The following is a 22749-nucleotide window of genomic DNA, read 5'->3' as shown; positions in this document are numbered from 1 at the left end:
CATTGTATATGTACCACATTTTCCTAGGGTTTTTTTTTTTTTTTTTGGTTTCTATTTTGTTCTGTTGTCTAGATTTTATTTAAATTCCAGTAGATAACATACAAGGTACTACAACTTTCAGATGTACAATACAGTCCCTGTTACCTATTTCGCTGACCACCCCTTCATCCCTTTCCTTCTGGTAACCATCAATTTGTTCTCTATAGTTCAGAGTTGGTTTCTTAGTTTGCTTCTCTCTCTCTCTTTGTCTGTCCATTTGCTCCTTTGTTTTTTTTTCTTAAATGCCACATACATGTGAAATCATATGTCTTTCTCTGACTTATTTTGCTTAGTGTTAAGTCTCTAGCTACATCCATGTTGTTGCAAATGGCAAGATTTGTTTTTTTAATGACTGAGTAATATTCCATTATATATCTCTCTATATAAATATAAATAGATAGATATTTATATCTATATATATCTGTATGTATATATAAAATATCCCATTATGTATATGTGTGTTTACCACCTCTTCTTTATCCATTCATTAACCAATACACACTTGGGCTGTTCCCATAATCTGGCTATTGTAGATAATGCTGCTATAAACATTGGGATGTAGGTATCCATTTGAGTTAGTATTTTTGTACCCTTTGGGTAAAAACCTGGTAGTGCGATTGCTGCACCACAGGGTAGTTCTATTTTTAACTTTTTGAGGAACCTCCTGTTTCCATAGTGGCTGCAACAGCTTGTATTCCCACCAACAGTGCAAAAGAGTTCCCCTTTCTCCACATCCTCACTAACACCTGTTGTTTCTTGAGTTGTTGATTTTAGATATTCTGACAGGTATAAGATGGTATCTCATTGTAGTGTTGATTTGTATTCCCCTGATGATGAATGATGTTGAACATCTTTTCATTTGTCTGTTGACCATCTGCATATCTTCTTTGGAAGAATGTCTATTCATGTCTTCTGCTCATTTTTTAATTGGATTATTCATTTTTTTGGTGTTGAGTTTTCTTTATATATTTTGGATATTAACCCTTTATCAGATATGTCATTTGCAGATATCATCTCATTTTTCATAGGTTGTCTTTTAGTTTTGTCAATTGTTTTCTTCACTGTGCAGAAGCTTTTTATTTTGATGTAGTCCCAATAGTTTGTTTTTGTTCTTGTTTCTCTTGCCTCAGGAGACCAATAACTAGAAAGAAGATATTACAGCTAATGTCAAAGAAGTTGCTTCCGGTGTTCACTTCTAGAATTTCTGTGGGTTTTTTATGGGTCACCATATATTTTTAGTTTTTTACTTATTTTACAATTTCTTATTATGCTTTTCTTTTTCAAGATTGCTTTAGCGATTGGGGGTCTTTTGTGGTTCCATACACATTTTAGGATTATTTGTTCTAGCTCTGAAAAATGATGGTGGTATTTTGATAAGGATCCCATTAAATGTGTAGGTTGGTTTGGGTAGTATAGACATTTTAACAATATTTATTCTTCTAATCCATGAACATAGAATGTTTTTCCATTTCTTTGTGTCATTTTCAATTTCTTTCAGCAGTGATTTATAGTTTTCAAAGTAGAGGTATTTCATGTCTTTGATTAGATTGATTCCTAGATATCTTATTATTTTCAATGCAGCTGGAAATGGGATTGACTCCTTAATTTCTCTTTCTGCTGCTTCATTATTGGTGTACAGAAATACAACAGATTTCTGTACATTGATTTTTGTACCCTGTGACTTTACTGAATTTGTGTATCAGTTCTGGCAATCATTGGGTGGCATCTATTGGGTTTTCTATATATATTATCACATCATCTGTAAATAGTGAAAGTTTGACTTTTTCCTTGCCAATTTAGATCCCTTTTATTTCTTTGTGTTGTCTGATTGCTGTGGCTGGAACTTCCAGTACTATGTTGAATAAAAGTGTTGACTTTGGACATCCTTGTCTTGTTCCTGACTATACAAGAAAAGCTCTCAGTTTTTCCCCATTTAGGATTATATTCGCTTGGGTTTTCATATATGGCCTTTATTATGTTGTGGTTTGTTCCTTCCAACCCTACTTTGTTGGGGGTTTTTATCACGAATGGATGTTATACTTTGTCAATGCTTTTACTGCATCTATTAAAATGGTTATATGGTCCTTATTCCTTCTTGCTTTAATTTGATGTATCATGTTGATTGATTTGCAAATATTGAGCCACACTTGCAACCTAGGAATAAATCCCACTTGATTGTGGTGAATGATTTCTTTAACGTATCATTGGATTCAGTTTGCTAATATTTTGCTGATGATTTTTGCATCTTGTTCATCAGGGATATTGGCCTGTAGTTTTCATTTTTTGTGGTGTCTTTATTTGGTTTTGTTATCAGGGTAATGTTGGCCTCATATTTAGAAGCTTTCCTTCCTTTTCTATTTTTTGGAATAATTTGAGAAGAATAGATATTAATTCTTCTTTAAATGTTTGGTAACACTTGCCTTTGGGGCCGTCTGGTCGTAGACTTCTATTTATTAGGAATTTTTGCTTACTGACTATGTTTCTTTGTTGGTTATCAGCCTGTTCAAACTTTCTATTTTTTCCCGTTTCAGTCTTGGTAATTTATATGTTTCTAGGAATTCACCAGTTTTTCGAGGTTGTCTGATTTGCTGGCATATAGTGTTTCATAATATTCTGTCATAATTGTTTGTATTTCTGTGGTATTGGTTGTTATTTCTCCTCTCTCATTTGTACACCACATTTTCTTTATCCATCCATCCATTAATGGCCACTTAAGTTATTTCTGTATTTTGACTATTGTAAATAATGTTTCAATGAACATAAGGGTGCAGATATCTTTCTAAAATAGTAATATCTAAGGTGTCTGGGTGGCTCAGTTGGTTAAGACTTTGCTTGTGGCTCAGGTCATGATCCCAAAGTCCTGGGATTGAGTCCCACATCAGGCTCCTTGCTCCGTGGGAGTCTACTTTACCCTCTGCCCTTTACCCTGCTTGTGCTCTCTCTCGCTCACTCTCTCAAATAAATAGATAAAATCTTTTTTTTTTAAAAGCAACAACAACAACAAACAAATAAGAAAACACAACAAAATAGTTTTATCTAAATATTTGAATTGAATAACCCAGACCTCTTAATGCATTTCTTATGCTAAGTTCCAAATAATAACCATCCATCCATTCACTTTTTAGACACTAAATTTAAAAAACCACTTGAATTCTCATAAATGTATTGTTGTTATGGTTGTTTGTGCTTCACTTACACTTGCTGCGACTTGAAACTTTGCCACAATTGTAACAATAGACTTGAAAAACTTGTAAATCAAATACCTACTTACCGCTGTGAACTTGGGAAATGGTCAGTGACTAAAGGAGCAATTCACTTGGAATATGTATTCTATGACATTTGTGATATTTCGACGATGCATGCCTTTAACATGGAAAATATCTTTTTATATTAAGATTTTATTTATTTATTTGACAGGCAGAGATCACAAGTAGGCAGAGAGGCAGGCAGAGAGAGAGAGAGAGGGAAGCAGGCTCCCTACTGAGCAGAGAGCCTGATGTGGGGCTCGATCCCAGGACCCTGGGATCATGACCTGACCTGAAGGCAGAGGTTTGAACCCACTGAGCCACCCAGGCACCCCAGAAAATACATTTTTTTGTTGTTAAATACATTAGCAGAAGTATTTATCAGCTAATTTTTTCCAAGTTTAGCTTACTGATACTTATGATTTAAGTTATCCCTTTCTCAGAAGAAAAGTAACTTCAAAATACCTCATTTGGTCTTAGAAAAGTAATAAACTTTAAAAGACTGTTGGCAAATTCATCTTTCAAAACAGGCTAGACATTCCAGTTCCTCTCCTTGGATGGTATCAATGAGCTCACAATGGAAGTATAACTCCCTTGTTGGGTCCTTCAAGTCACTGAGGATCTGGTTATTTTCTATCTCTTCAGTCTGTCTGTCACCACAACTTACAACACCAACATTGAATTGGCCATACAAATCTTGACAAATAAAGAGTACAGGGGGAAAAAAAGCATTCCCCCCCCCTTTCTTTGATTTCTATGATATGACAAGACAGTCTGAATCACAGGAAACAGGTAAGTCCTGAAAATATCTGATGCTGAACTTCGCATAGCTCATGGCTGAGCTGGTGTTGGATCTTGAACTCATTTTTTTCATCTCCCTAATGGAGAATGCAGCGGGGTCCCTCTTGAGGTGCATGTCAGAAAATTCAGTGCAAATTTTCCTGGACATATGCCTTGCTTCAGCTTCATGTACAATCATTTTAAAAACTTGCTTGAGAGAGAGGTTTACTAATCAAACCTTCCAAGTGATTTGTACTCTGGATCACTGCTCATGGGTGTTAGGTTGCTTTGTTCCATTCACGGGAGTGTGTGGCTCAAACAGTATCAGGTTTGTATGAATTGAAAAGTGATTTAAAATTAAAGCCATATTTCCAACCCTCCAGTAATATAATAAGAGTTAAAAATCTTGACTAGCTTCCAAATAAGTTTCCAAATAAGATTGAAGAACAGAGACCAGATTTGCACTATAACCCGATACAGTGAAAAAAAAAATGGACCAAACTTATAAAACAATGCTTTTCAAAACATCAGGCCACAAAAGACAATAACATCTGATATATGGAAGTAAATGATGTTGAGTCATAATCTCAAACATAAGAAGAGAGAGCATGAATACAGTAATAAGTCAAGACATCCCCCAAATAAAGGGCAGACCTTTGTAATATCTGTAACAATATAGAACAATCTATTAGTAGTGATAGAAAAAAATCAATATGCTTTTCCTTGTTAAGAGCTGCAAGCTCAATGACGAGTGTTGAAGGAATTAAGTGCACTCTAGAGGGGCCAAATAATTCAAAGGGAGCATTAAATTTCCCTGATCAGTATGACCTATTTCTCTTATAACATCCTAATCTTGAAACTACTCATTAAGGTGATGGTTTCTATATTGTGATGTTGTAATTAACTCTCACCGATAGGAGTGGTAAAGTTCCCAATCCTAAACTTACCCCTCCAGTTTTGAAAATGTAAATCTTATTTTAGGCTTTGTGAACCTGGGTTACTCCAGGGAGGTCATAAATTTTATTAATTAGGAAAATTATTCTTTATTTCATCCCCCAAAATACTAACATCAACCATAGGTTATTGGAAGCCTCTACTTCTCAATATATTCAGGCAGGAACTTTTTATTATTTCAGACTTTGACCCAAATTTCATTGCCATGGTGCTTCTAGAATGTTAGAGGATAGAAATCTTTTATATTCTTCTCTCCAGTTTAATATTATCTGCTTAGAAAAGGTTCTCTTTTTTCATGAAAACTTTTTTTTTTTTTCCCCAATGGATTTCTATCATCCATTTCTGTGAGAGAGGTACTGGCATAATTTTTATACCAATATAACATATATGTTAATGTATAAACAAATATGTATTTAGCACCATTTATGTGCCAGGTGATGTGTTAAGTGCTATTGAGAAACTGAACGTGCCATATGTACCAGTTGGGGTATAATTATGAAACAGACACAGCATAGAAATTTGAATGGGGGAAGATTTCATTTAAAGCATCATTAACTATAACAGGAGATTGGAGTTAAGAAGCATTGACTTATAAGACATAAAGAGAATTCTAAACAATACAGGAACAGTGGATATAAGCAGCAACCACGTGTCTTGGGCTGAGGTGGTGTGCCGGAGGAAGAGCCACCACCAGCAAACCCCAAGTCGGAGATCCAGACCTTACTGGAGATCACAGCTGTGGTAACTGTGGTCTTCCAGATGGCAGAGAAGTCACTGAATTCCATGTTGTAAGAGCCTGAGTGTAACTTGAGTGTGGGAAGCTGTCTCTCCAGAGGCTACTGAACCATGTGGGGAACACCTTTTTCCAGAGGATGACCAACTTGTCATGGTTTGTCTGAGAATGTCCCAATTTTAAAAGAGAAAGTCCCATATCCCATGGATCTCCTCAGTCCTGAGAAACCAGGGTAGTCAGCCTCTGAGTTTCTGGAAAAATCTATGGCCACCTGGCACTGTTGACTACTATGGACTGAAGGAACTGAGTGGGGGAGAAAACATCCTCACTGCCAGAACCTGGTGCTGGGGAAGTCATCCGTGCTGTAGGCACTGGGCACTGAGGAAGCCACGTGCTGCAGGAGAGGAAGGATGGGGACCCTGATCGTCCACAGGAGCCAAGCTCTGAAGGAGTCACAGGTGCACGTCAGGAGCCTGCTTCATGGCCACACCAGAACCAGTAAGCAAAATCCTTCCCTCCTGCAAAGACTGCCCAGCACTCTCTAGGGAAAAAGCTCAAGATCCAGTCAGCTGGCAAAGAAAAAACCTGGAAATTGTTGGGGTGCCTGCATGGCTCAGTTGGTTAAGCCTCTGCCTTCAGCTCAGGTCATGACCTCAAGGTCCAGGGACCGAGCCCTGCATCGGGCTCTCTGCTCCATGGGGAGTCTGCTTTTCCCTCTGCTTCTCCTCCCCACTCATGCTTGCTCTCTCTCTCAAATAAATAAACAAAAATCTTTTTTTTTTAATCATTAAATATTAACATAGCAAGTGAAATAATTGTTACAAAGTGAGTAAAAGGAGTATGACTGGAGATGAGAGGCAGTAAATCCATAATCAATATATTACACATGTTTTCTCATCCAGAACACAGACCAGTCTTTATGGCTCTGATAGTTAACAAGTTCTGACGATAGCATCCTGGAATGTGAGTTTACTAGTTTGTTCATTTTTTTTTTTCTTTAAATTTTTTTTTAATTATTATCTTTATTTTATTGAGGTATAATTGACATAAACATTATATTCATTCCAGGTGTCCAACAAAGCGATTTGGTATTTGTATATAGTGGGAAATGATCACGGCAACAGGTCTAGTGAAAATTCATCACAGGGCAATTGCTGAATCGTATGATGGTTCTATTTTTAAATTTTTGCTGGAGTCTCTGTACTATTCTCCAAAGTAGCTGCATTTACAAACCCCACCTACAGTGCCGACAGTGTTCTTTTCTCTGCAACCTCACCAACACATGCTATTTCTTGTTTTTTGATAATAGCATTCTAACAGGTGTCAGGTGACACCTCACGTTTAAAATTTTAAATATTAAAACAAAATATAATCCTTCCCAAGCTCTGATATAGGTGTGTGGACTAAAATTATGGTTGATAGCTGTCCCTGATCTTCAGGGAGTGCTGCCTTAACCCTGGAGAAAAACACCTGAGCAGAAATGTTCATTAGCAAAATCCAGTAGATTTAGAGTTTCCTTGCCTTGGAAGAAAGAGAAAGGGAATTTTACTTTATCTCCAATCAAGAATCCAGCACAATCCATATTTTATCACCACATTTTCTTGCCCATCTTAATATTTGTTAATTATTTCAGACCAGGCTGAATTAATCACCTCCTCTTTAAGTTGGTTTTATCTTCCATATTATTACTGGTTCTGACCACAGCTGTAAATAAATGTTCATACCATGAAATAGAATGTAGGTCTCAAAATTATATTACATATATTTTATTCTGGTTTTCTGTTTCTGAGTAAGATAAAATATCTTATAAGGGAACAATGCTCCCATCAGGAACAACCAAAAAAGCTGAATAAAACACTATTTATCATGTGTTGGCGGCATTGGAGAGCTGCGAGGAAAAATGAGGGCAGAGGACTAAGATGCATGGGAGGGGTGAGTCGGGGGGGTCCCCCTGGCTTCATGCAGGGCCATTTTTCAGAGGGTATTTGCTGATTCTGAGTGCAGGGCCGGAAGCTACACATCTGAACTTCAACCTCTGCAGAGAAGTACTGCTGGGGAATCAAGAAGCCAGCCAAGCTCTTGTGATCTTCAGGGACTGGGGAGACACAAATGGGAAGCCGAGGGGTCTTGAGCATGTGGTCTCCTTCCCCAACATGGCTGCATATAAATTCTGAAGCTTCACAGGGTGGAAAGGAAAAAAAAAAACTGAATAAAATGGAAATTAATCTATGATTTTGAAACTAGAATTGCAGTTATCCTTGATGCTTAGGGAACTGAACAGAGCTCGAGGGGGCTTGACAGACAGCTAGTAAGGTTCCATTGTTTGACCTCGGTGATTTCTACAAAACATATTGACTTGGTAAAAATTTTAAAAAGCTACATTTTATTATTTGTGCTTATTATTTCTGAACTATTATATATATACACCTAGACATGCATATGCATCAAGTATGGTTCATATGTAAATATATAGATTCGCATAGACGTACATATCCATACATAAATGTCCTAGGTACATATTTGTGTGTGGGTGTGTGTGTGCACATGCATATATATATAACATCTATTTCTATTATTACTCTTTTGTGTGGGTAAACTATTACTTCTCCTTACTGTTTAAAATTATTTAAGTAGTACAGAATATTCAAGACTTTTAGAGTCTAAGAAATATGGAGTAAGGATATCCACCCTATACCTTGACATAATATAAATTTTCTAGATGCTAATAAAAGTCACAGCCATCAACAGCTGAGAGTCCCACAGGAGTCCATATATTAAAAATTTGTTACTGAGCAATAGATCATCTTACAAAAATGAATATGGATCAGAATATTACAATAAAATAAAATGTGTAATAACAAGCCTGTTGGTTGTAAGTGAAGCTTCTTTGGCATTGTCAACTGAAACGTGAATTGTGCAAAAAATTATAGAAGCACAGATATTGTGGAAGGGTCAGATGAGGACGTCCTTGAATCTGACGCCGTGTAGAACATGTCCTGACAAGGTAGAGTTCCACAAGTATTTTTAAAGGAAAAAAAGCCCACAGAAATAAATCACTCTGTCCTGAGACTTGTTTACCTGCATCCATATAAATATACATATGTGTGTGGTACACATTTTCAAATGCACAAAGACAGTGTAGGCAAATTAGAGAAATGTGCATCCCACGCAAGTGAAAGTAACAGTCCTACTACTATGTGGTGACATTCAGACACACAAAATAATAACACAACATATTATCTCTAACGCATCTTCTCATATCCATTTTCTTTCCTCACACATTATATCAATTTGAGAAAAAAAAACCGTCCAATATTTTACAATGTGGATCATATTAAATGACCAATTTAAGGAACCGGACAATATTCATATCATCAATGAATTCTGTATAACCCCCCCCTTTTATTTATTTATTTATTTATTTATTTATATAAATTATGTCTAACATTGACAGAACCCTCACTATGTGCCTGGTACTGTTTTATATACATTACATGCACTAGCTCATTTTATCTGCAGAAAACAGCCCTATATTGTATAGCTACTCATATAATCTTATTTTAAAAATGCAGATGCCAAGTCCTAGAGGTGTGGAGATGGTTTTTGTCAAACAGCTGATGAGTGGAAGTGCTGGAATTCTAGGACAGCAGTCAGTTCCAGAGTCTTTTTCCTGTCCTGGGTCCCTATTGCCTCTCACAAGGAAACTGACAGGACTCAAAAGACACTAACGAATAAAACTAACTTAGATGCCGCGAGGGACAGACTACACTGTTCTTCACATTTTGACTCAGAATATTTTCAAATGATTTCTGTACTTTATTTCCAACCTTCATTTAGGGAAAAACTTCTTGGAGTTCAGAAGAGGGTAATATTGGGGATTATTTTTCTCCATTGTCTAAATTCCAACCTCTGTGATAGGGCTTCATAAAGCTGCTCATCTACAGTGCTCTCCTCATTTCAAATCAAAGCAAACAGAAATCCTTAAGGGCAGCCTGCTGGAGACTATAAGTAGTGAAAGTAATACAGAAATATAATAGTATATATAGTGAAAGTAATACAGAAAGTATTACAGAGTAGAAGGGAGAGGCCAGAAAAAAAAAGTGACATCTTTACTTGATAACCTTCTTTTGCCTACAGCAGATCAGCAACTATAACTAATTCAGCAGTGGTCAAAGTATGGTTCTTATACATACCGCATAGTGCACAATTTCAGCTTAAAAAGGATTTTTTTATTTCCTGTTTGCTGATAGAACATGGGAATGTTGACTGACTTTTTTAGGTCAAAATGGTAAGTATTGTGATTCTCTGGAATGAGATAGGAATGAAAGTTGGTGTTCACAGGAATGGAAGAAACTCAATTGAGCTTGTAGAATTGAGGGTGGGAGAAACGATATTGTGAAGGGTATATTAAAAAAGGTGACAGCCATTGAAGTGCAGGAATTAAAATACAGACCAAATAATTTTCCTCCTTGAGCCAATTTCATTGTGTCCACCAATGAGTGAACCATCCCAGTGCCTTTCAGTAGGGTCTGTGCAAAGGGCAAGCATGCGGGTGTTGCTTCAAAATGGAAATAAGAAGTCAGAAGGCAATAACTTGCCTAGGGATGGACTAGTGGGATAGGTTGTGATCTCTCTAATTCTCTGGGAACAAATGCATGCTGCCTCAGGATCCTAGGAAACCACTGTCTAACTAAAGGGTTTTAATAGAAGTCGGGGACTTGCAAGGCAAGGGCAACAGGCCCTCCTGGGTAGGGAATAGTTAGGAGGGTTTGCAAAGACCCCTGAAGCTTCCTACTGTTACGTTCGTGGGGACTGGAGAAACGTCCATTATACATTACCAGCAGCACATGGGAAAATACACGTATATGTGTAACCCTCCAGATGTGTACATATTCCTTGGCTCTACAATCTCAGATTACAAAGTGAAAAATAGGAATTCTATCTGGAATCAGAACATGAAAGCAGTACATTGAACCACTAGCATCAAAGCCCAAGCTGCGTCCGACCTGTGACAAGTGACTCAACCTAGGGGAGACTGAATCCATTATTGACCCAAGAAACAGACATCCGACCAAGAATGAGTAAGCAGCCTTCTTGTAGAGAAAGCATCTAAGCCTGGCAGGCATTTTAACTTATTATTCCTTCCTAAGCAGTTGATATAATAAAGCAATGATGTGCAGCTCACTGCCTTGTAGAGAGAAAGAAGACTTAAAATCATTTTAACAAAGTCAAAGGAAACTAGAAAATTGATGAGAAAGTACATTAATATCTGAGTGGCCACTATTCTTGGGGCTAAAACTTTTAAAACTTTTAATCTCATATTTGTTCCTAAGACTTTTGTGAGTTAGATGTCATGATCTACATTTTTTAAGGAAGAAAGATGAGATTTTAAGAGTGGAAGGAAATTGACCTACTCTTCAGGAGCTAGTAAGTGGCAGACTCTCAATTCATACCATATTCTCTACTTTAATGAGCTATGGGTGAACATTAGTTTTCATTTTGACTCAAAATCACAACTACTAGGAAAAGAATAAAATACATATTATACTCTTTTCCCCATTGATGAATCAGATAGCATCGCAAGAGGAAAAGTGCTTGTAGAATGTGAGGAATCCCATCAATGAGTTGTTTATCCTGGATGTTCTCAGAGAGATGAAATGACTTCCTGACTTTTCTGGCTGCCTTGATTTCTCTTCAGTGCCCTCCATCAGATTTTTAAAATTCTATTTAGTTTCTCATTCTTCCTGGTGGAAAGTTTTCTTTCTTGTAAACTAATTTGCCATACTCAGAGGTAGAAGGGAAAGACATTTAAACAAGACTTTTTTGGAAGAAAACTGGTCATTATACATTTGAACTTTAATTATGCACATATATTGAGCTGGTAATTATGCTTTTTATAAATCTATCCTAAGTACAGCTCACATGTACATATAAAGATATGGAAGTGGAAGGTTTTTTATTGCATTATTCAAAAAAGAAAGAAACTGAATTTTTATTCAGTAGAGGAATTACAGTATATATATATATATATGTATATATATATATATATATAATATACAATGGAATAAAATGCATCAATTGTAAGAATAGAAATAAAATTACATTTTACCAACATTAAAATACCATAAAAGCAAATTATTGAGTGTACAAGTTGTTTCAGAACAAGAAGTACAAGTCCCATTAAGGAAAAGACAAGAGGGCACTTAATGTATAAAATGTTGACTAGATATTTCTTTTCACATTGTCTGTGGTGAAGAAACAGATTTATTTCCAATTTCAAAATTTTGCATTCCAATCCTTTTGTAAACTATAATGAAACTAAAGAACTGATTACCTCATCACCAAAAAGGAAAATTCCTGTAAAAATTTCTTAACACTCTGACTTGTATATTCACTTCATTACAGATTGGAAATCAACCTTTTGAGAGCTGGTAGAGTTTATAGACTATATTGCAAATTACACTGGATTAAGAATCAACACAAAATACTTATTAAAAAGCTTTCATGATAATTAGTAGTGAGTGGGAGGGCACATGGAAAAGCATTGTTGAAAATCATGTAAGATTGGAGCATCTGGATGGCTCACTGGGTTAAGCCTCTGCCTTTGTCTCAGGTCATGATCTCAGGGTCCTGGGATCCAGGAACACATTGGGCTCTCTGCTCAGCAGGGAGCCTGCTTCCCCCTCCCCTCTGTCTGCCTCTCTGCCTACTTATGATTTCTCTCTCTGTCAAATAAATAAATAAAATCTTTTTAAAAAATCATGCAAGATTCGCATCCATTTACTTACGTATAATATATATATATAGTACATTAAAAGAAGTAATATGGACTTTTGGTTGGTACTGTCTGGTCTGGCATGCCCCAGCTCTTAAATATAATTACTTCATTCATGCAAATATTTTTCATTTATCAACTTATAGATATTTTTTCACCTCTTAATATAATATATTCAGTGTAATCGGTTTTTTCCTTGGGCATGTAATCATAACACTGTAAATGAAGTTTCCATGTTTGTAGATCTATTTCTTTGACACATGAATTTCATTCTATGATAATTAACCCAAGCCTTTCTATATCATATATTTATCTCGCACCATAAAATCAATGAGAAATGGTACAGTGAATTTTAAAAGTGACTTATAGTATTTATTTTAGTTGAAGTAATCACTTACTGAAAGGTGCATCATTGAATAATGGCCAAACATACTCACCTTTCAGAAACAGCTGCTAAGGAAGCCAGAAAACCACTTTCCAGCCATCATGATAACGCTTATCACCTAGATAGTGACATTTCCTTTTTCTAAAAATATAAGGACCCTATTTCACTGGACTCACAATGAGTAGGTATGATAATTATGATGTGACTGATACAATACTCTGGGACTTTGGAGGCTAGGACATAAGAAGGCCGTTTTCAAATCCTCACATCTTATTTATTCATGGATTCATTAATGTATTCATTCATTTACTCACTCTTTATTTCTGTCATAAATAATGATAACTTCTTGTTATGTTCCATGACTTGGAATATAATATGAGGAACCATAGTTCTGACTCAACCATAGACTAACAGAGTAAGTGTGAATGGACAAGTAAACACCTATCACCAGATTGATATAATATATGTAGGCTCAGGGTGCTCTGACACTCAAGCAAAGGGGTACTAATAATCTCCCTCCATATAATCATATGTTCTCTTCCTTTATGATGGCTGAGTCATTTTCCACCTTATGGATGGGACTGGAGGAGATTATGCTGAGTGAAATAAGTCAAACAGAGAAGATCAATTATCATATGGTTTTGCTTATTTGTGGAACATAAGGAGTAGCATGGAGGACATTAGGAGAAGGAAAAAAATGAAGGGGGAGAAATCAGAGTGGGAGATGAGCCACGAGAGACTATAGACTCCAGGAAACAAACTGAGGGTTTTAGAAGGGAGGGTGGTGGGAGGATGAATGAGCCTGGTGATGAGTATGAAGGACGGCACGGACTGCATGGAACACTCGGCGTTCTGCACAATGAATCATGGAACCCTGCATCAAAAACTGATGATGCACTGTATGATGACGAACATAATACAATTAAAAAATATGTTCTCTTATTGAATGAAACAATAAAACACTAGGCAACAATGAAAACAGGTGAGTGAATGATATTTTTTCCATGGATGTATCTCAGAATTAATTTAAAGAAGAATTAATTACATGAGATACATGGATGTATCTCAGAATTAATTTAACTACTGAGTTAAAGAAGCCAGTTACAAAAGTGTGTATTGTGTTTTATTTTATATGTATAAACTCCTTGAAAATATAAACAGATATAAAGAGACAAAAGAAGCTCCCCTGGGAGGGAGGAAGGAGGGTATATTCTTGGCTCAAATGTCAGACTCCTGCTTTTCTTATAGTATTTTTGTATATTTCCTTGAGTAGATGTTGCTTCATTTGCTCTATGATAGGGCTAATTCCAAAAGCTTTAAATGCTTTTTTTTTTTTTTAATAATTCTCATCAGTTTTATTGGAAAGTGGATGTGCGGAACTCCTCATGCTGACAGGCCAGAATTTAATCTTTTATGGGTGTTTTCAACATCATCTTAAATGACATTAACTGAATTTTTTTTTTTTTTTTTTTTTTTACAACAAAAGCTCTCAATGGATTGTCAGGGTGTTTTCGATAATTTTCAGTTACTTTATTGAGAAAGCTATATTGATTTCTTTCTTTTCAAGTGCCCAGTATACCAACATAGAGAAAAAAAAAAATTAATTCACTTACTAGAATTTTAGCTGTCCATCATGTGGTTTCCTAATTAGAATGTTTAATTTTATTTTTAAAAAATTAAAAGCGAATATGCTAGATATGTGTGCTTCCCCCCTACAAGACCACTATCATGTGAGTTATGTCATTTTCCTAGATGTCATTTACCTGGATGAAATTTCACTATGAGAGACATCTCAGCAGCATAATATCTACTACTAATTTGTTATTCTTTCCAATTAGTTTGAGCACACCATGGTCCATGATAGAATATCCATTATTAGTTTTGCACTGAGCCCATCATTGTATTTATACAGGTGATAGTTCTATTCCAGAGACTGTACACATGAAAAATTTTGCATGTGCCTACTAGATCTTCTGCTCTTAAAGACAGAAACGACATTGGCTATCCTTCATTTCTTGGTCCTTTGTTTGTTTGTTTGTTTGTTTAAAGATTTTATTTATTTATTTGAGAGAGAGACAGTGAGAGAGAACATGAGAGGTGAGAAGGTCAGAGGGAGAAGCAGACTCCCCATGGAGCTGCGAGCCCGATGCGGGACTCGATCCCCGGACTCTGGGACGGTGACCTGAGCCAAAGGCACTTGCTTAACCAACTGAGCCACCCAGGCGCCCTCTTGGTCCTTTTTTGGTCATCAGAGATGAAGGTGGTAGTTTGAATATGTGCAAGTGGAAAATACATTAGTTGAAAAAATTATAAATATGGAAAATAAATATCAGTCTCTATTTTTTTTTAAGATCTATTTGTTTATTTTCAGAGAAAGAGAACACGCATAGAGGGAAGGGACAGAAGAGGGAGAGAGAATCTTAAGCCGGCTTCACACTGATGGGGAGCCTGATACAAGGCTCAATCTCACAATCCTGAGATCATGACCTGAGCTGAAATCCATGACTGGATTTCAGTCCATTCGTAACCGAATGAACCACCCAGGTACCCCCAAAAGTTCTAGTTTTTAATTAACTGTGAAATCCAAAATGTGACAACTACTGCCTGAGTAGAAGCAGTGGCAGGAGACTGTTCTTGTAAGGCTAGTTTCCATGAACATAATATAATTAAGGTTTGATACAGAGATTAGAGATAGAATGAAGAATCTGTTTCATCAAATTCATGAAATTTAAAATTTAGAAATTGCTGACTCTATTATACTCTACATACACTACTTAGTCCGTTGCTGACTCATTGCTTAGCACATAGTATGTGTTAAATAATAATAAATAATAATAAATAATCTTATTTGAACAAGCAAGTGAGGCATAAATCTTAATTAATGCATTTTTACAAATGATCACATGAGGCCATGAAGGAGTAAGAAACTTGTCTAAATTCACACAAAGCTGGTGTATTGTACGAAGCACAGACTAAGAATATTAGCAAATATGTTTGAGAGAATGTGTTTCATTTAAGGTAGCAAAGCCCCAGATAGAGAGCAATGTGCAAGCCCCGTTTAATGACAATAATGATGATGATATTGATGATGATTGTGTTTATACCACTGTATATTTAAAATGTGTAAGTACTTTGCTGTGTGTACATATATGGCACACCTACATAGATAAGGATACACTTATACTGTACAGAGTAGAAAGGAGGGGCACAAAACAAATAAGAAAAGTGAATAAATAAAGTAGAACAAATATGGAACGTGAACAAAGGAAGACTGAAAACAATAAGACAAAGAAAACTTTTGGATCTAGTTATTAATGAATTGAGCAATACTATTAACTCCCTACTGAAAATGAATTGGCTGTAATAACTAGAATGACAGCTCTTTCAGAAATCACAAGTATATAAAGAGTTTGAAGATGTTGGCAAACTTTTCTGAATCAAGTCTAATAAGATTTGGCATAATAATTTATGTATTCAGGGGCGTCTGGGTGGCTCAGTGGGTTAAAGCCTCTGCCTTCAGCTCAGGTCATGATCCCAGAGTCCTAGGATCAAGCCCTGCATCGGGCTCTCGGCTCAGCAGGGAGCCTGCTTCTCCCTCTCTCTCTGCCTACTTGTGATCTCTGTCTGTCCAGTAAATAAATTAAATAAATAAATAAATAAATAATTATTCAAGTACTAATAATTAAAATCAATTAAATGCAATTTTTTTTTTACAACTTAGTGTATGTGCTTTTGGAGATATCATAATGTAATAATATATGTAGACTGATGTCAGTGAGATCAGCAATACTGCATTTCATCCACTAAAATGTTCACGTCCAAGTAATCGGGAAGTAGCAACATGTGGACAAGTCTCTTGGTTTTCCACCTAAAATTTAATGGCGGTTCTTACCGAAGACAGCAGCCCCAGGCTGAGTGTTGTGCAACCCAGTTTTATAGTTTAGGTATAATTTATTTTAACATCAAACCCGTTCTTCAAAACAGTGACAATATGAGGAAACATCACTTTATAACAAAATGCATTTCATAAATATCCAGATGTGGATGACTTAAACTTTAAGAATTTCTAATAATTTACCAGTGCATAAAAATATTAGCAAATGTCAGATCCTCAAAGAATGGTCAGACCCACTCTAATTCTTTTAGACACAGGCCAATTAATATGTTGTGTAAAATACAAAGCAAACCATCCCAAGGCCAGGGGAGTTGGTTTCATTCTCAGTTCTAAGGCTGCTACTGATACTTTGAACAAGTGAAAAAATCATTCTTGACTTTAAGCCATTTTCCAGCATCCTTGTCCAAATGGCCTTTTTGTTTCATTTGAAAATGATTCTGGTGGAAGGGAGCTAGTTTATGGAGGAACTTCCCCCAAATGATTCCCATTTCTTTCAGCACCTTAGGCATTAAGGATTCTGTTGCCATTTATCACAATCCCCAACATCCACCCTCAAATCTCAAGAGAAAAGTAGTCTTTTGTATCATTATAAGCAGTTGTCCCTAATGTTTGAGTATCTACTGCATTTTCGGATGCAATTATACATTTTATTTATATTTTTTAAAACATAACAGTGAATTCACAGATGAGAGAAGGCTGTTCCGCATTTTACTGGTTGAAGAACTGATGGTCAGAGAGGACATAGAGTTTTCCCAGAGTAAAGAACTGAAGAGCTACAATTTGAACCTAAGTTTGAGTAATTTCAGAGCTTATTTTCTAAACCTCTTTACCTGACACTTGTCATTTGGAGGTTGCTGAGTTATCTGAACTTCTTCCGATGCAGAGAAAATCTTCTGTATTATGAAACACAGTGGCAGCAAATTCTCTCTCCCTCAACAGGAAATGAAATGCCTTGTTCTTGCTTTTCCAGTATCCCCTGCCATAGAGTACAGGCATATGACCCAGATTCTCCACTCAGACGGACTTGCCCAAATTTGGAGTTGTGAAACCTTGATGAGAAGAAGCAGAGATGAATTAGAATTAATTCAGTCTGTGAAACTGAAAAGTTCATGGTGCTCTCTAAATTATTTATATTCTATAGAAAGGTGTCTTCTCTGTTCAGAGAGACACCAAAATATGTTCCAGAAGCGGGGAGGGATTCTAGACCACACCATGGCGTGTTGAGTATGAGCTCTTGTTACTAGGCAAATGGAAGGGGGCGGTTCATGGATAGGGAAAGTCTCCTCTTCTGGAATATCTCCCTCAAGAGAAAGGACTAGATCATCCCTTCCTATAAACAGGGCTGGATATATTAGGGGGAAAAAAAAGAAAAAAAAAAAAAACTCCTTTCATCAACTTGTATTTCTTTCCATAATAGTTCTGTGCTTCAGATCTTGGCTGAATTGATGCTGGTAACCAGAGATGTGCTGCCAGAAACTTTTTTCTAGTTATCATCAATTCACAGGATTGTTTTTAACTCTCAGGTAATTTCATATTTTTAAAACTTTCTGTCACCTTTTATGAAATATGTGCAAATAACAGCTGGGCTATTATTGTAATGTACATTGAAGCACACACAATTCATTTTTTATGAAACAAAAAGCCACTGAAACATTGGCATCCTCGCTTGTCCCTTTTCCTCTGCCTATAATCTTAAAACGATGCAGAGCTATTGGAGGGGAAAAATTTGCAGTTATGTTGTCTAAGCCATTTTGTCATCATATTTCCAATTATGGGAGAAAAATTTAGTTGGGCTATCATCAAAAATGCAGGCTTTTAATAGATGTACCAACAGAAGCAGTTTGGGGATTAATTTTTATAGCTGTCATTAGTTGCAATAGGACCTATCTATGGAAATCTTCCATTAATCTAGAAAACCTGGCTGAAGAGAATCCAGAAATTTGAAAACCCATAATATGAAGAGTGTAAGGTTACCAAAAGGATGATCATAAAAGTTTGAAGTTTTGGATATATTTTTGAAATATATTCATATTGTATTGCTAGGCAAAAAAAACAAAAACAAAACAAAAAAACCCAAAGCAGAAAAAAAATACCACACACACACACACACACACACACACAAACAAAACATAAAACAAACAAAAATTGAATAAAAAGAAAAATTCTTCTTGGTGGTAGCTTTCTATTAGTATATGATATGTTCAAAATGCTTTTTCTAGTGTTGCTTGGGAAATTCTGATGGCAAATAAATTTGGGCATTTTTAATGTTAATGTAGGGATTTGGATACTTTCTGAGTTGCCAATATAAAAGGCCTCATCTCTTCATTAAGGATGCAAAAATAGTAAGTAACTATTTACTGAGTCCATTATGAGATTTAAAATACATAACTTAATGACATGGAAAATAGATGTGACAATTAGATAAGGGAATAAACATGTATCTGTATGAAAAGATGAAACAGGTGAGATACAGCAGTAGTTCTGACAAAAAATATGTCATCAGTTGTAAACAAAGAGGGAGCAATAAGACAAGAACCAGTGACGCTTTGGGGCTCCAATTTCCATTCTCTTTCAGGGAAGGGAAGTGAAACATAGGAAAGGTTGTCCATGAGTGGTTGGAAGTACGTGTACCTGAAGCCAGCATATAAGGCAGTGAGGTCAGATACATATATGAGAAACAGAGTATAATAGACACTTTTTTTTTTTGTCAGCATGCAGTTTTCCCAGTGAACAACACCAAATTTAAAGTGTTAGTAGAGATTATTAAATATTTTCCCTAGTCAGGAACACCCAACTCCCCTTCCAAAGCAAAGCCTTCTTAAAAAATTAATTATTTTTATTAACATATAATGTATTATATGTATTATTTGCCCCAGGGGTACAGGTCTTTGAATCATCAGGCTTACACATTTCACAACCCAACCACTCTTTCCCTATCCCCCACCCTCTAGTGACCCTCAGTTTGTTTTGTGAGATTAAGGGTCTCTTATCAAACCACAGCCTTTTTAAGTATTATTAGTTCTGCAAGATATAATCTGAAGATTGTAAACTGAAGTGTTACTTTTTCACTTTTTTTTCTCTTTCCCATGGTCTCTCACACATTAAGCCAGTGCATGTATTGCCCCAAGAAAAGTGATGATCCAATCTGATAAAGAAATTACTTCTCAGTTTTGAATTTCAATGTGTATTTTTAAGCCCTTGGCAGAAATAGTAATGCTTTTTATATGGTATTTTTTATTTGGTGTGTTTATTTTTAATTCAAAAAGAAAGACATGGTATATTGAGATGAAACTCGGAAGATCTCAGACTATATGGCTCTCAAACCATAAAATTGAGAATTCCTGATAACACTATCATTTTCCCACCTCAAGGAGAAAATAGTTTAACTTCCAAGCATGTGCTGGGGGAATGAGAGTCAGAGAGGTGTTGGGTAGAAATTAGACATAGTGAGTATGATAATTACAACTTTTGGCTTTGATTCATTTAGTCAAATCCAAAGAGATGGGCAAGAATATGAATGGAAATTCATATATATTTTGGAAGTACCTTGAAACATATGAAGTGTGTGCTTCCTTTACAAGCTAAAACCTAGAGAGAGTGCAAAATCGGTTGAAATTAGATGGAATAATCCCAGTATTTGAGTGAAAAGCTTAAGGAAAGAAGGCCTAGGTGTTCCAATAGTTCTGAACATGGTACAAGAAATCGTCTGAAGCTTTTCCATGTCTGCCATTGATTGCGAGGATAATGAAGATGCTGACAGTAAGGTGATGATGATGGTGAGAACATAAACAGAAATACCGAAATTCTTAATATCTGTTTTGTAATCCCCCTAACGACTCTGTAGAAGATGAATTGTTATTGCCCTTATTTACAGATGAAGAAATTTTGTCATAGGGATGCTAAGAGAAAGCCTCTGAAACAGTAGAGTCTTTGTATTTAGGCTAAGAAAGACTCAATGGGAAGAAATTTCCAAGGACTGGTCATGATAAAGATGAAGTTATCAGTAGCAGATGGAGAACAGAAACCAGCAAGTTGTTCAAAGTTTCAGGTTCGACTATGGGAGACTGAGTATAACACAAGCAACAGAAGAACAGAAGCCCCTCCTGGGGCTTTGTCATAGCCAGTGGCAAAAAACAAAAATAACTGGATATCTTCACTTAGTGGTCAGCCTATGCTGTGTTTTAGTAAAACAACCAGCAATCTCAAAAACTTAATCCAATCAATCCAGTACTTAATATTGGACAAACAACTTATATTTTTTAAATAACAAAGATTCATCTCTCACCATAAATTCTTATCCATAAGGGTTAGGAGAAGATACCTGCTTGTTATCACTTAGGAACTTAATAGAGCAACAATCACTATGCTGAATGTCAACATGGGCTATATGCTAGACAGAAAAAGTAAAAATGTGGATGAATGATCTTCCATTGCACTTCAATGCTCTGACCTATCATGGGGATATGTAATTAAAATGTCCCATAAATGATGTCATTAATTTGTCTACTAATCACTTACTAATGTGGTCCCATTCTACACAATAGGTTCCAGGAGGTGAAATTCTGTTCTATCTCCAGAGAACAGATAGCTGGAAATATTTGGCAAACCATAGTCCACCTTTTGGGTGGCAACACACTTTGCTTACTTTCTTCCCTGAATAAACACAGACTTCCTGTTACTCCAAAGAGAGAGAACTCGATTGCCCTAGGCTGTCACCATCTGGAGCAGAATGCTGTATCTTTGTGAGGTTTCTCCTTCTCTGTTATTTCCCCTTGTCACATCTGAAGTGGCTACGGGGAGAATATCCCTTTGTTGGGATCCAAGCAGCTTTCTCAGCCTTCTCTGAGGAGTTAAAGGTCATCTTAACCTTTGAATAGTCAACCAATTCATAATACTCTTCATTTACTTTCCATAACCAATGTAGCCACTTGCTACATGCTAATGAGTCCTTTTACCACATTCCCCTCCATTAGTTATTTGGGATATTTAGGCAATATGTCCTGGTGAGATAGCAATACACCTTGAATCCAATATGACTTCACACCAGGTACTGTATTAATTTAAATACAATAAGAGAACATGTCTAAAGATACACCTGTTGTGATGGGCACTGGGTGTTATATCGAAGTTTTGAATCACTATATTGTGTACTTGAAACTAATAATCATGCTGTATGCTAATTGATTGGAATTTAAATAAAACTTAAAAACAAAAAACAAAAAACAAAACAAACAAAAAAAACAATGACTTGGAAATAACTCTGAGTCTTCTCTCCTACAGTGTGGTTTCATTTTCCTTCTTCTGTTGGTACTGTCATTCAGTCTGTGACTTTTTAGTTACTTTCCCGCTCTTTACTGTATGAATGTATCTTTTTCAAAGTAGTTGACTTCAAGTAGGAAGGTATACTGAGGGTATCTCAGTGGTGATCTGCTGTGAGGATGATGGTTAGCATGGATACGATTTTTTTTTTCTTATGTCTGTTAATCTCACCTATTTTAGGGTAGATAAAAGTCTTAGTTTGATCTGAGAAGCCTCTTTCTCTGCCTGTTTGCTAATAAGCAATGATTTACCCTGCCTTCTTTCCATATCAAATACCCTGTCAATTGGTTGATACTTTACATGGTTATTATACTATGATTATAATATCAGTGTGACTGTAGGCATATTGTTCTAATTAATAGATATTTTTCCAGTCCACTGGGTGACACTACCATAAGTTCTCTAGAAGCAAAGATAAAGGTCAATTTTAATGACACCACATAATGAGACATGCAAATTATCCCTTTTCACCAAATAAAACAAAGTTGTGTCTCTGATTCTCTTTCCACCTCATATGATGCATTTGCACATATAAACTACGGTTTAGATGGTTATAACTACTGTATACAAACTACCTGATTGTCAGCTTGAACACAGGATATCCAGCTGAACTGGTCAGTTTTG

This window comes from Mustela putorius, unplaced genomic scaffold (genome assembly GCF_011764305.1).
Source record: "Mustela putorius furo isolate JIRA1106 unplaced genomic scaffold, ASM1176430v1.1 tig00000813_pilon_pilon_pilon, whole genome shotgun sequence".
NCBI classification, from domain to species: domain Eukaryota; kingdom Metazoa; phylum Chordata; class Mammalia; order Carnivora; family Mustelidae; genus Mustela; species Mustela putorius.
The sequence above is the reverse complement of the archived record's forward strand: the minus strand, read 5'-3'. Positions refer to the sequence as shown.